This window comes from Miscanthus floridulus, chromosome 19 (genome assembly GCF_019320115.1).
Source record: "Miscanthus floridulus cultivar M001 chromosome 19, ASM1932011v1, whole genome shotgun sequence".
NCBI lineage: Eukaryota > Viridiplantae > Streptophyta > Magnoliopsida > Poales > Poaceae > Miscanthus > Miscanthus floridulus.
Window position 1 is genome coordinate 68,765,966 of NC_089598.1, and position 12,232 is coordinate 68,778,197.

Genomic DNA, 12,232 nt, shown 5'->3' on the forward strand with positions numbered 1-12,232 from the left:
TTCAGCGATTACAACATTCTTCTAGAATTAGGTATCTCTACGCATATTCTAGAACTAGCTATTAAGTGCTGCCACCCGTTGACCCAATTGACCTAAATTGTCAAATTCTTGCCCAAGCAACTTTTCTCTCCATGTTGGCAACATTCCTTGAATGACCAACATAGCTAGCTGATCATCAGTTAAATTCAACAAAAAGCATATGTTTCTTGTTTCTCTGAACCTCTAAAGGAACTCAGCACCTGATTCATTAGATCATTGCTTTATAGTTGTCAAATCTATGATCTTTCTTTCTCGTGTCCTAGTATAGAAATATGTATGAAATTTCTTTTCAAGATCACTTCAATTGACAATAGAATTAACCACTAGTGATGAAAACCAAGTAAAAGTTGGTCCTGATAGGGACAAAGAGAAGAAACAAACTCGATGCGCTTCTTCAACAGAGGCTTCACCCAATTGACTAAGATATCAATTGACATGTTGTACTATACTTGTGCTATCTTGACCAGTGAACTTAGCAAATTCTAGAAGCCTGTAGTTCGTAGGAAGGGCCGCCAAATCATACCACTCTGGATATCGATGTTTGTATGAAAAGGTCTGCCCTTTTGGTTTTAAACCAAACTGATTTTTCATCATTTCGATTACTCTGAGCAACAATTCATCAACATTTGAGTTTGGATTTCTCGACAATTGCTGACCCATCTACAAATTAAAATTCTGAGTATCTTGATATCCTAGATTTGGAATCATATTGAGGGTATTATAATCTAAACCATAATGATATCCTTGTGGAATATCTATCTATTGGGCCCCTTGCTCATTTACTATTTGAAATCTCTAATTGAAAACATTAGGATATGTATCTCTATGAATCCTTTGAACCGATGGTGCTATTTTTTAAGCCGACGGTGGTATTTGGCCTGATGTACCAAAATTAACCATCTGATTCTGAACTTGCCCTATCGGCTATTGCAGATGCTGAACTGATGGCTATCAGCTATTGCATTTGAATAGTAGTAGCACATTGAATTTGCTTAGACGAATTCTGAATTGCCTGGGCATCATCACTCTTAGCTAGTGCTGCTTTTTGATGGTTAGTGCCGGCTTGGTTAGTCCCCTGAGTCAACGGATGTGGAATATTATAATAAGTCGGTCCAACCTGATCAAGTGGAAATCCATGAAACACCTCCTTCATGGTATTATGGAATGTATTCAAGAAAGCTGTATTATGATTCAGCATTGCATCATGAACAAATTTATTGATAGCTTCTACAAAGAAACGGCCATCATCAGCTTCGTCTATATCTGACTGTCCATGCATCAAAACTCTTGGCAGTGGATATTTCTAAATAACTTTATTGTCACATGTTTTGGTGTATGACAACGAGCACTTGCTCTGAAACTCCTCTATTGTAACACCCTAAAATTTGAATTTCTAGAAATGGACCTTAAAAAATTTAATTTGTAATTTTTGTGCACATGAAATATAGGAAAATAAAATTTTTCATTAAATTAAAATTCATCATAAGGTAGCAACATGTTTGAGCATACATGCCATTGCATTTGATTTATTTGGTTGAGTGGTTTTGATTGAAAATTCAAAATGGTTAAAATTGCTTTTGCAAATGAAATTAAAAATGGCTTTGAAATTAAAGAAAAGAAATTAGGAAATAAAAGAATTTAAACAGTTATTCTCGAAAAACTTACCCAAAATTTGTTCATTTATGTTTGAATTAAAAAGTGTATTTTCAATCATATTTATACTCAATTCGGTTCATATTTGAATTTGTTTTGAATTAAGAAAAGAAAAAGGATTTGGAAAAAAAATAATAAAAGGAAGAAAAACCTCCTCTCCCTCATTTTGGCCCGAAGGTCCAGTCTCCTCTGGCCTGCTCCGCTGCGTTCCCCATGGCCCAGCCTCTTCTCCCTCCTCTTCCTGGCTTGGGCCCGCTCGGTGGCCCAGCGCGCGCCTCCCTTCCCTTCTCCCCCGCACTGGCCCACTCTGCTCCCTTCCCTTCCTCCTTCTCCCGCACACGCCTGCTCATCGCGTGGCCTAGCTCAGCGCCCGGCCTATTTCGGCCTGCCCCACAGTGCCTGCACCCGCACGCCACTCTCTCCCTTCCCTTGCTGTGACACTGGCCCCACTCGTCAGCCGCCACCTTCCTTTCTTCCCCGCGCGCCCCTTTCCTTTCTCGCTCCCAGCGATGGCGCACCACCTACAGCAAGCCACCGTGCCAACGCCAAGCACGACAGGAGACCGAATATGCCAACCTCCTGCTCCCCTTCCTTCCACCGCAGCACTGTTGTCCTATAAAGCCTCGTACCGAGTGCCTCCCTCTCTCTTTTCCCGGTCATGCTCAAGCACTCGCCACCACCACTGCAATTCACCGTACGCGCGCCTCAATCGCCATCGTCGACGCCCCCTAGAGCTTCGTCGTATTCCCTCATGCCTGTAGGTACCATCATTTCTCGGTTTTGGTCACAAATTGTTTGGTTTTCCCCTCACCCGTGTGCCACTTCTCTCTCCATCTTCCGCCATCGTCGACCCATCCCCTCGAGGCCTTCCCGGACGCCGCGCTCCCCTCCTAATGACTCATGGTAAGCTCCCGAACCTCCTCGTCCCCTTCTTGTCTCGGTTAGTGCCCTAGAGCGCCATATCGATAAGCTGCCAAGCTACCGGCCATGGCGCCGCTGTGGGATCGCTGCTCCGACGTGTTCCCTGTCGTAGTTTTGCACTCCCTTGAGTTCACGAGGTCCTACGCATCACATCCGTGGGTTCAGGTTGGTCAAGGATGGCCAAAATCATCCTCCCGACGTGCGCTGCCATGCTTGCCTTGCCGTCGGCAATGGAGGGCTCACTGGAGATGTCGTGCCACCACTAGAAGGTCTCCCGTGCGTCCCACGCTGTCGGATTCGTCTGGATGGCTGAGATCTTAACGTACCGGTTCGAGGAATAATTAGTCCACCGTGGACCCATAGACCTAGCCCACGGTGCCGTCTCAGCACGTCCACCGCATGCATGGCGCACCACGCCAACCAGCGGCTGTCGCGAGGTGCCCAGTCAACAGCCGCAGTCAGCCCTTGGTCAAGCTGCGCATGTTTTGCAGTTTAGCCCTTGGGATTTCAAGTAATTAACCCGTACTCCAGATCAGTTCAAAATAAATACAAATTAGTCCTATTTTTATTTCTTTTAGGACCCTGTAGTTTCTAGAAATAGTACGTGCAGTCCAGTAGCCGTGTAAATTCATATTTTTAATTGTTTTAATTCAAAAATAAGTTCAGTTTATTTATAGAAATGCCATTGAACCTTATTTCATGCGTAACTTTTGTATTTTAAGTCTAATTTGACTCGTTCGAACCGTATTTATGTTTTCTATGTGTTTATACTACTGTTAGGCATGTTTTCAATATTTAAAATTCATGGGTAGATTTAATCTATTATTTAACAAAAGGAAAACTTGTTTAGATCATAACTTATTCATTTTAACTCCAAATTAGTCCATTCAAGTTGCATTGGTTTCATAACGATGTGACCTACACATTAGTACTAATGTTTTCTATCTCTAGAATTTCATGGTTTAAATCCCAACTTGAATAATAATTATGTCATAAGATTTATAAATAAAATGTAATAAATTCCACTTCGATTTTTAAAACCAAATATAAGTTTGACTTAATTCAACTTAAGTATTTTCTCTGAAATATCATATAAATGCTTTTATATAATAAAATAAATAAAGCTTATGGTTTTCCATTTTATAAATAAAATCTTTTGGTAGATGTATCTTTTCAACCGTAGCTCCGATTAGCATGCTTTCTGCATCTGTGTGTCGTAGCAATATGTAGATCTGTTTCAAATCCTTTTTCCATTAGTTGGTGTATTGTTCTAATGTGGCTATGTATGTATGTTATGCATGTCTGTTTGGATGTTTTGTGGTGTTCTATGATCAAGTCCAGTCGGTAAGCTATATGTGGTGAGTCCAAAAGTAGTTCTTGGAAGATTTGGACCAGAAGAAGATCTAATCTAAGTTTAAGGCAAGTATAGCATGGGACCATCCTTGATACCTATTCATCTTTAATCATTTAATTCATGTTGCATGTGTCTACCTTGGCAACTGTAGTAATTTCCCTAGCTAATTGATATCCTGGATTCCTTGATTCCTTTGGGTTATTGCATTGGGTAGTTTTTGCTAGTACTTAACAAAAACCATGATCTTCTAACTTGACTAATGGTATATGCAATAAACATTAAAACATGACTTTTAGCAACATAGAAACAGGGGGCTAGAGTGTTTTGCTACTTTCTAAATGCTCTAGATTTCTCTCCCTAAGGACTTATCTGTAAGTGATCATCCGGAACTTACAGTACAACTATGAGGGCTATATGGCTCTGGCTTTAGCTCAGTATGAGGACCTTTTCTAGCTTGTTAGTAGTTACCTTTATGGTGCAAGAGGGGCTCCGACAGGTATGTTCTTAGCCTACCAAGAGGGTGCACTTTGTTAGTCACTCCTTGGAGGGGGGTTCATGCTTATTGATAGGGAAACCTTAGTGGCCCTAACTTGTTAGACAAACCTTTGAAAGGCTTCATAGTGAACCCTGTTGACCTTCCTTGGTAGTGGGTCAAGAGGCTGATCACCTCAGGCGAAAGGGTAAATCATGACTCACAGTGAAAGTGTACAACCTCTGCAGAGTGTAAAACTGTTATAACAGCCGTGCTCATAGACACGAGCGGCCTTAGAACCCTTATAGAATAGAAATGATCACTAATGGTTAATCGTTTATGCTATTCATTATTCATGTTTACCTGATCATGTGTTTATGGGTTTATGATAAATTAGTTGTTGCACAATTGCTTAAAAAGATAACCTATTAAAATCTAATCGCAGTAAACCAGTGTCAACCTTTTGAGCCTCATGAACCCCATGTTATATTGTTGAGTATGATATGTACTTACGCTTGCTTTACTTTTCTTTACTTTGGATAAAAATCTTGGATGGGTACTAGATTGCTAGTCTGGAGGAGTTAGGCTTGTGGTCAACTAGTCAGTTGTCCCTGTGTAGTTGGAGTACTCGCCTGAAGATCGGACTCATCTTTCCACTGTCTATACTCTGAGGTTATATTCCTTATACTAATATGTTATGTAATAAGTATTGTCTTTTGATATTACCCTTATTTGTGGCTATATGTGAGATTTGACTTCCTGGGCTCACATATAGTGTGTATCTGGTTTTGTCTTTAAAACCGGGTGCTACAAAGTTGTATCAAAGCCTATGTTGCCTGTAGGACACAAGCCTAGTTAGTAATGGTTGTTTTAGCATCTTTTACTTCACTTATTTCATGTTTCTACCTCAGTCTTGTTATTTGCTAAAACTTTATGCTTCTTTCGTTTTACTCTATTATAAATTAATTGCCTCTAATTCTAATGTTATCTTGGTCCATTCCTATAGATGGTTTGTAGGACTGCCCGCATGAGCGTGGGAGGAGCTTTCCCCCGTAGGCAGCTTGCACCGCATGAAGAGATCAACATCATGCTTGTGAACAACGACGGAACGGTGCATGTCCAGGAAGTGCACGCCGAGGTGGTGCATCTTGATGAGGAAGTTTCAGAAGACCTGGTGGAGGCCTCAGAAGAACCAGAAGAGGATCCAGAAGAACCAGAAGAAGATCAGTCCATGCAAGGATCCAATGCACCACCATCACCGGTGCCGCTTGTAGTTGTTCCACCCCTAGTCATTCCACCACAAGATGTGCCACCCCAAGTTGTCCAGGAGAAGACGTTCGATCCTTCTCGTGTTGGGTGGAAGAAGAGGACCTGCTTTAGGAATGTGGGCGATGACTACTACAACCACCGGCTCCTGGAATAGTTGCGTTGCATCTATCCCAAAAGTCAGATGAAGACATACTACCGCTACACTGAGCATGTGCATCCTTGGGTTGGATCCGAATGGGAGATAGAGTTGTCTGTCACCTTCTTCGATCCGATCGTGGGAGGTCAGAAAATCGATGCTACTTTCACCTCAGTTGCAAGGTGTGAATCTCTGGGATATGCTTTGGCAGATGTGGCTCAACAGGCTTACCTAGAGTACAAAGGCCGTGATCCGGATGCTCTCTATGTGAATGACTCGTTTGTGGAATTGAAGGAGAAGAATAAGACTCTCAAGCGCTTCTGCACCCAACGTGATGATCTCACAGAGGAACTTGGCAAGCCTAGAATTTTTGACAAGATCCATGATCCCCGCAAGAAGTGAAGAACCAAGATGTTATCCAAGCTTATAAGAGTTTAGGAGTCCCTCTGGTGTAATAAAGACGCTAGTAGCGCGAGTCATGTTGAGTCGAGTCAAGTTTGTGTGCCGTGTGAACTTTATGCTTAGTTGATTGTGCTTATGGTTATGTGTGATTTGGAAATTTGTAATGAGTGCTGAGATTATGTGGGTATGTCCATTGATCTCCTAGTTAAAGATTTTAAAGTTTAAGGATAGTGAATATTATAGTGGGGTTACTTTATTCTGTCTCTGCTGTTCTGATTTCTGGAGCAGTCTGTGCTCTTTATCATATATCTCAAAATCCGTACATCCAAAAATTATGAAAATTATATGGAGATAACTAGACTGCTGTATCTTTCAAATCCCACTAGAATCACGTTATAATCAGTTATGGTTTCGGAGATATAACTGTTGCAAGTTGAGGTTGCTGCGCTGTCTGGAATCCAGAACGGTTTGGTTGGTGCTCTGTTTTTTATTAAATTAATGACAGAATCTGAAAAAGTATTCTACACGAAAGTTGTAGGGAATATCTTAAGCTTTCCAACCATGTAAAGAACGTCTCAAAATGATGTCTTTGGCTCGAGATATGACTGTTATACTGAACTGCAGCAGTTGGAACTCGCTCCGGAATTTCAGATTGCATTCTTTATCTTTTATAAATGATGTATTATTGGACGTCTGTAAAATTTGAACATTTGTTTTGGAAAACAGATGGCCGCCAGAGGAGGAGGCAGAGGCAAAGGTAGGGGTCAAGGAGTTCCCCCTAATCCGCCACCTCCGCCGCCACCGATGACTATAGAGCAACTCATGGCAATGCAGGCACAATTGATGCAGACTATGATGCAGCATATCCAAAATCAGCCTGTAGGAGGACCGCTGCCTGTCCAAGTTAGGGACAAGCGTGGGGAGTTTATGAAGGGACACCCTCTGATAATCACTCACGATGCTAATCCTTTGGAAGCAGATGACTGGCTACACGCTGTGGAGAAACAACTGAACATGGCGCAATGTAATGATCTGGATAAAGCGCTCTATGCTTCTGGCCAGCTTTAGGGAGCCGCTCAAGATTGGTGGGAGTCATACCTGTATGGACATCCTGCCAATGCTCCTGCTATCACCTGGCAGGAATTCAGGAATGAGTTCAGGGGATATCACATTCCAGAAGGACTAATAGAGCTCAAGCAAGAGGAGTTTCGGGCTCTCAAGCAGGGATCCATGACTGTGAGCGAGTATCGTGACAAGTTTGCTCAGTTATCACGTTATGCTCCTAATGAGGTGGCAATGGTTATGAGGATTTTCTAGTGGATTTCTAGACTTGTGATCAACCAGTCGACCGTCCTTGTGGCTATGGAGGCGCCATGAAGTTATCTTTAATTATTCTGTTATTAGACTTTGATGTCCTTATGTAATGGATTAAATATTCATGATGTAATAAAGCACTGTGCTTGGTATTCTCCTTTAATTTGTCTCTATATGTGTGTAATTGATTCCTAGGCACACATATGGTTTTATATCCAATTTTGTCTTTAAAATTGGGTATGACATCTATAGCCTTACCAATGACATCTTTATCCTCATCAGGTAAGTCTTCATAAGGTACCATTAGAATGTCCTTGTTGTTGTGAACCGCCATGATGATTGTGGTCCCAGCGGGCGTGCCAAAAAGTGTGTCAACACAAAAATGTGGTGATGTGATCAACACACAGCAAGCTAGATGATCTGAGTGGAACGAGACCAGAGATCTGCTTGGCTTCAACATAGAACTAGCCAATTCTGAAAACCCAACGACATGCCAGTCAATTTGACTTGCAATCGATAAGGAGAGAAAATCTTATCAGTAATTTAAAGTGGAACATATCGGTGTTGCACTAGATAGTTCCAAATGTACGGCTAGATAGCCGATTCAATAAGGCTATCAACTAAATAGTCGATATCCGGCGTATCCATGAAATGAATATCTTTAAATCAAGGATTATCGGCTAATATTAGATGATAATGATATGAATCAAAATAACTAATACTCATGGATCATAGCAGATTTATGATGACTAATTAATCTAGACAAAACAAGTACAATACACCCAAATACAAAATCAGAAGATCTTTCCTTAAAATTCTAATATATATGACTAATGGTCGATTGATGTCATTGATCGATTAGAGAATTGATAATCACCAAAGAAGCGATATAAGAAAGCATCATCGGCTAAACGGAACATGATCAATATAAAGTGTCGAGCCGATAAGTTTGATGAAAAGAGTATAACATGCGAACAAATCGACTGTCTAATATAAATGAATCTACAAATAGTTTGAATCTAATCTATTATCATCAACAGTGAGGTTCGATCGGATCGATGCAGCTATGATAATGATAACAAACTAAAGCCAAAGAATCTATGAAACCATCTATATGTTGACAGATTCATGAAAACATGCTATATGTGTGAGAGTATAGGCAAATCGGCTTTAATAGCCGATGCAGTCATAGCAAACAAATAGAGTACATATCTCAATCATGAACAAGACCACTAATCAATAATTTCTAATCTAAAGTCTTACTAGAGAGGTTCGACCGGATCGATGCAACTATGGTAGTGTAATTAGACTAGATCTCATTAACTAGTGATTTTATTCAAGACTGAAACATATCTTTGGATGCATACTATGTTTGATTGGAATAGAGATAAAACAACCGATCTAGCGGAATTAAGCCATGAATTATAAGATTTCAAGCGTGACTAGATCAAAGGACGACCAATTAAGACGATATGATGCCGATCTATCTCTATCTCAATCAGGTGATTTTGTTATAATTAATAAAACATTAATTATAACAAGATTGATAACTGGTGAATTAACCAAAAACAGTAAGGAAAATCTTACTAATCTTAGCAGATTCGATAACTGGTGATATTGTATTAAACAACAAGTTATTTAACAAAAGATCGATAACTTTGATCTATATTATGATTCGTAAGAGATCAATCAGCTGATGCAGCCTTACAAACTACGATACAGATCGATAACTAACTTATATTATGGCTCATAAAAGATCAATCAGCTGATGTAGCTTTACAAGCACAATATAAGTCGTGATGGTACTCACAAGCAAGTTGGAGGTCGATCAGTTGATGCAACCCTGTTTGCTAAAGAACTCACCGAGATCTATAGTACTCCTACTCCTAATGCGATGGCAAAAGCTGGAAAGATTGTATTGATTGAGTGTTCATTTTTTTGTACAATAACCAGGGTCTAATATTTATACCTAGAACCTAAATATGAATCCTACTCAAATACGACTCATTACAATTCTTAGAATAAAAGAAAACTTCCTAACTTAATAATAACTTTGACCCTAATTTTCCTTATTTGTAGAGTCCGACACATCTTCCTGGCGCCACTCAAGCATAGCCCATTGACGCCGTCTGCTGACATCATCTATAAAATAGCCGATGCTAACATCACATCTAAATCAGCTAATACCGATTCACATCTAATCAATTCCTTGATGACACAATCCTAGAGGCTCTGAGTTCCCATGTTCTTCTTCCCAAATTTTGGTGTAAACAAGCATTAAAAAGCATAGGCAAATATCCATAGCAAAACTTTTGTACTAAAACATGTCATATTATATATCTACTGCATAGGTCCAGTTGTGTGGAGTGTAATAAAACTAGTTTGGCATTTTTATGATTTTTCTATGATTTACTATGAATTTTCAAAGTTTTAGCTGAATAAAACATAAAAGAAAAGGAAAAACCATAAAAGACAAACAATTTGCACTGAGGTCCCTGTAGTTTTATCAAACCAACCCATAGTACATCACACACTATGCAGCACTATTCATATGAGTCTAGTACTTCACATCTGGACCCAAGAAAGAGTTTCTAATTTGTTTTCTTCCCTGTCTTCTTCTTCCTCATGACAGAGCAGACGACGGTAGGGGAGGGGTCGACCAATTCTGCTTGGGGCTGGTGCTAATGGTAACTAAGCATGGAGCGGGGCATCTCTAGGCTAGCGCATCACCTTGGCTGCCCTCTGCTTGATCGGAGATGCCAGCCATGTGTGCGTGCGGCTTGGCTACGTGTAGACCAACAATGATGGCATTGTGGGGTGCAGTGGGCAGCGAGGGCGGGCTGCGCAAAACTAGGCAGCCATAGAGCACCTGTGGCTAGGCTCCGCTCACACCGGGGTAGGACACAATGGCCAGGCTATGTGCTCGCGCGGCGGTGGACCGAGCAGGGGTCACGACAGCTCCCAACAACGCAGGCTATGGCAAGCGCACGCGGGGCACAGTGAGGAGCAAGGCGAAGGTGGGGGCGAGATCAACTCGGCCTACAACTGAATGCAATAGCGAGAACGAATGGCATGGCCACGAGCTCTAGAGCTCAGCCATGGTGAGTGGTATGAGCAGCGAAGCAAAGGAGAGGGAGCAATAAAAGAAGGGCGAGCGTTGCAGGATAAGGTCGAAGCAAGGGAGCAGCGCAGCATGGGCACTGGGCATGAGCAGGGGCGGGCAGAGGCGACGTGGGTGCGACATGGTGGCCTAGGCACACTGGCACGTGTAGAGCAGGGCATGGGCGATGGCAGAGCAGGGTAAGGGCGTGGCTAGTGCGATGTGCTCCCCTTGATTGCACTATTTTGGCATATTCCGTCCAGATTCAAAGCCGGCTACTGCAGTAAAAGATCTTCACCTCACACTAAACTTCCACTCTTATTAAGGGACTATGGTCATTAGGATAGTGGACTTGTGGTTAATTAGGGTCAAAGTTTGCAGTGTCAGCGAAAACACTAAGCACTTGGAACCATTCTAAGTCATCTAGGAAATAATATTTTATTCAAACTTTGAAACACTAATTAACCTATCACAAAATTAAACTAGGCATGAACAAGCACTCTAACACAAAGTACAAAACTTAAACTAAGTTTTCATACCAATATATTCTACAGTTCTATATAAAATAATTATTTATTTACCCTCCAAAAAAGCTATTGAGCAATTAAAACAAGGTATGGTTTTTGGCATTTTTAATCATTTTCTCCACTTTATGCTAACATGAAACCTAAATAACTTTTGTTCGCAAACTCATTTAGAGACATTTAAGCACAAAATCAAGGTTTGTTGACACCACACATAATGGCTTTATTAACAAAAATGATTCAAACAAACATGTACCTTATCAACTCATGCAAGAGTTCATTACCAAGCATAGAAAAACTTATTCATTAGGTTTTATTAAGCCTTTAACTACTGTTAAATGGGTATGTAACACCGAAGGTGTTACAAGAGGCATGTCATATGAGTAGGGGGGTGCATCAACACATATTTGAGAAATCCAATATGTTCAACTCATTTCTTAGCTTGCAAAACCTCTTCTCATCTAGTGGCTTGGTGAATATGTCATCAAGTTGATCTTCGGTGCCCACACTCTCAATGCAAATGTCCCCTTTTTGTTGATGAACTCTTATGAAATGGTGGTGGACGTTAATGTGCTTTGTTCTTGCATGTTGAACTAGATTGTTGGTTAGCTTGATTGCACTCTCATTGTCACATAGCAATGGCACTTTTCTTGAACTTGATTCCAAAGTCATCCAAGGTGGCTTTCATCGAAAGAATTTGTGCACAACAAGTACCGACGGATATGTATTCGGCCTCGGCGGTTGATAACGCAACACTATTTTGCTTCTTTGATGACCATGAAACAAGTGATCTTCCCAACAATTGATAAGTGTCCGATGTGCTCTTTCTTTCAACCTTGCATCCCGCATAATCGGAGTCAGAGTAACCAACTAGCTCAAACTTTGCACCTTTGAGATAAAACAAGCCAACTTTTTGTGTATGCTTCAAGTACCTCAATATTCTCTTTGTAGCCTTCAAATGACTTTCTCTTGGTGAGGCTTGAAATCTTGCACACATGCACACACTAAACATGACATCTGGCCTTGATGCGGTCACATAGAGTAGGCT